Below are 3,773 nucleotides of genomic sequence, written 5' to 3'. Positions count from 1 at the left end.
GATTGCTTAGGTTAGGAATTTTAGCTTTAAATTTATTTAATTTTGCATCTTAATTTTGCGAATTTTTCTAGCTTTATTTTTCCTTAATTTCTGAAATTAAGTTTGGTGTTACCTAGTTAATTTTATTTTTATTTTTTTGTTTAATTTTCCTTAGGAATTTCGAAATTTTTAGCTTTCTTTTTTATCATTATTTTCAAAAATTTTAGTATTAAATAGTAAGTATTTTTATTTTATTATTTTACACAGATCACCTCACTGGGAATTCTCTACACTCTGACGTAGAGAGTCCCATCTTTTCTTGTCTTCTGTCTGTTTATGAGCAAGAACAAGGATAAGGAACCTCTTATAGACTTTGATCCTAAACCCGAAAGGACTTTGAGGCGACGTTTGCAACACGCTAGAGTTTACAAAGCTAGTGAAACTCTTGAAAGGGAAGCTACAAAGTCCACTATGGATCACAATCGTGATGTGAATGCCAATGTGGCAAATTTGAATGAGAATGAGCAGCTTAAAAGAGTGCTTGGCTCTTACACTGCTCCCAATGCAGATCTTTATGGAAAAAGCATTGTGGTCCCTCCTATAGCTGCAAACAATTTTAAACTGAAGCCTCAGCTTGTCACTCTTGTGCAATAAAATTGCCAGTATCATGGACTTCCTCATGAAGACCCAAATCAATTTATATTTGATTTCCTGCAGATTTGTGATACTGTGAAGACCAATGGAGTGAATTCTGAGGTGTACAAACTCATGCTCTTTCCATTTGCTGTGAAGGATAGAGCAAAGCTGTGGTTAGATTCTCAACCCAAGGAGAGTCTGAATACTTGGGACAAGGTGGTCACTAGATTTCTGACTAGATTTTTCCCACCACAAAAGCTGACTAAGCTGAGGGTGGAGGTTCAGACTTTCAGACAGAAAGATGGTGAGACCCTTTATGAAGCTTAGGAGAGATTCAAGCTACTGACTAGGAAATGCCCTCTAGACATGTTCTCTAGGTGGACACAGTTGGATATCTTTTATGAGGGCTTAGGTGAAATGTACAAGATGTGTTTAGATAATTCTGCAGGTGGTTCATTACACATGAAGAAGACACCAGAAGAGACTGCTGAGCTTATTGAGCTGGTTGCTAACAACGAATATTTATACGCATATAACAGGAATCTTGTGAACTCTGGAACCACTCAGAAGAAAAGCGTTATGGAGGTGGAAGCTTATGATGCTCTTCTTGCTCAGAACAAAATTTTGTCTCAGCAAATGAATCTAATTATTCAACAATTGAGTGGGATGCAGGTTTCAGCTGTCAACACTCAGAATGCACCTCAAGAAGCCTCTTATGACATGAATGGCAACTTTATGCAAGGTGAAAATTATGATTATGCTCGATCTTCTACTGACCAGGTCAATTACATGGGGAATGCTCCTGGAAAGCCCAAGAATGATCCATACTCTAAGACCTACAATCAGGGGTGGAGAAATCACCCAAATTTTGGGTGGAGACATGATGGGTTGAGCATTTCCGTCGACTAGGAATTTAATCTCAAAATAAGATTGGTGTTGTAAGTATAGTTCCGAGCCAACAAGGAAAGCTCACATCAAATATTCCAATTCAAAACAAAACATATAACCGAGAGTAGTTAAACCTCGGGTCGTTCTCCCTAGGAATGCAAATGAAATGTTACGCTTTCGGTTGTTAAGAGGGCAAATGGGGTGTTGTGTGATTAAAGAACGAAAGATTAAAAGAACTAAGCAATAAAAGAACTAAGCAATGCTCAAAATTGTAATTAATGCAAGTAAAAAGGGAATGAGATCAAAATGAGTGAAAATGCAATAAATAAAATAAAGAACCTTAACTTGGGAATGAGCATCCAAGGAATCCTATAATCGCGAAAACCACAACTATGGTAATTATCATGAATCAATCTCGCCTAGTCAACTCCAACCATCGAGGAGTAAGTCAAACAAGCATAATTGACCTTAATCCATAAGTCCTAACCAACTTACCAAACTAGTTGATAAAAGGCTAGTGATAAACCACTATTTTATGGTTTATCTTGTGTTTAATTGAGTGGTTTCATCAACTCTTTACCCATTTATTCGTATGATTTGCATGATTTTACGATCCCTTCCTAGTTTAATTCTATGGTTGAAAACTTGCTTCCTAGAGATCTTTAATTAGTATATTTTAATTCTCCATTATACCATTCAATGCCGTGATCCGTGTGGTAAGTGTTTCAGGCTTTATAGGTCAAGAATAGCTTAGAGAATGGAGAGAAAGCTTGCAAAAAAGGAAGGAACACAAGAAACTAAGGAGATAACCAGCGAGCATCGACGCGTACGCACGCATGGCTCACGCGAGCGCGTGATATGAAGAAATTTGCAGCGACGCGTGCGCGTCCCTGACGCGTACGCGTGGATTGGAGCCTGCACAAAAGATGCACATGCGTGGACGACGCATACGCGTGACAAGGAAATTCGCCAAATGACGCGCACGCGTGAATGACGCGTACGCGTGACATGTGCGATTTGTAGAAATAACAGAAAACACTAGGGGCAATTTCGGGCCGAGTTTTGACCCAGTTTCCGGCCCAGAAACACAGACTAGAGCCAGGGAACATGCAGAGACTCAACACACATTCTCATTAGCATAGTTTTAGGTTTTTAGATCAGAATCTAGAGAGAAATTACTCTTCCTCTAGGTTTTCTTTACATTCATAGATTCATAGTTTAATGCTTTTGCTTTTGGATATTGAAGAGTCATCACCTCCGTTGAAGATACTATTCTAGTTTGTTTTCTTACTCCCTATTTATTTATTCCATATTCTTAATTCTTGTTTAGGGTGGTAATTGGATTATTTTGGATTTATTAATGCAAAGGATTACTTTTATTTTTAATTAATTCTCAATCCCTATTTTATTTAATTTATCATGTCTCCTTCTTATATTTTTATGAGTGTTATATTCATGTCTCCTTCTTATATTTACGACTAAATGTCGGACATTATGACTCTAGTATCCTATGAATTCAAACCACAAGCCAAGGCAGGAAAATCTACTCAAAATCTAGAGTTGGCATTTTCACAAACACCTTGAGTGCATAAAAGTAAAACATGGGAAATTGCAAAGTAAAATGGAAAACTATAACCAACCATCAACAAAACCAAACATAAACAAGCAATCAAGCATAAAGAAAGCATGAAATGTAAAATTCATTAATCAAAACTTCATGTAACACAAAATTGCAATATGAACAAAGTAACTTGAACAAAAGATAAAAGTGAAAGTGCTTGAATTAAAGAGGAAATTGAGAGTACTTACAATTGAAGAAGTAAATTCAAAGATTAAAGCTTGCTATAAAATGCTACAATGGAAATGGAAATGAAACCCTAAGACAGCAATGCTACACTACTCTTACTCCTACTCCTTATTACTATGAAAAACTATGTAAGTGCGGCCCCCCTTTCATAAGTGATGAATTCTTCTTCATATATCACTCCAAAACAACATTCCAGCCTTCCAAAATGGGCCAAGAGGCCTCTAAATTCACGCAGCACGTGTTTCATTAATGAAATCACGTGCAGGGACCTGTGCGGATGCATAGACGTGTGCGTCTGCACACACGGCTGAAAATTGACCTGTGCGTACGCACAGGTGCGTACGTACGCACACATGGAAATTCTTGCTTGTGCATGCGCACACTTTGCTGTGTGTGCTTTTCCTTGTTTTCTTAATGTTTTCTACCTTGTACATGCTTTCTTCCTCTTTTGCCCATCCATTCT

The 3,773-nt window shown here is 37.6% G+C and overlaps 1 non-coding gene across 1 annotated transcript; it reads right to left on the bottom strand.

Moving 5' to 3' along the window:
* Window positions 1-879: 879 nt before the first annotated feature.
* On the bottom strand, window positions 880-983 carry LOC148553410 (small nucleolar RNA R71). The gene has a single exon (XR_015893531.1). It is a non-coding gene; the product is annotated as a small nucleolar RNA R71 (small nucleolar RNA).
* Window positions 984-3,773: the final 2,790 nt, after the last annotated feature.

This window comes from Arachis ipaensis, chromosome B7 (genome assembly GCF_059453495.1).
Source record: "Arachis ipaensis isolate K30076 ecotype BB chromosome B7, ASM5945349v1, whole genome shotgun sequence".
Lineage (NCBI taxonomy): Eukaryota > Viridiplantae > Streptophyta > Magnoliopsida > Fabales > Fabaceae > Arachis > Arachis ipaensis.
The sequence above is the reverse complement of the archived record's forward strand: the minus strand, read 5'-3'. Positions and strand labels throughout refer to the sequence as shown.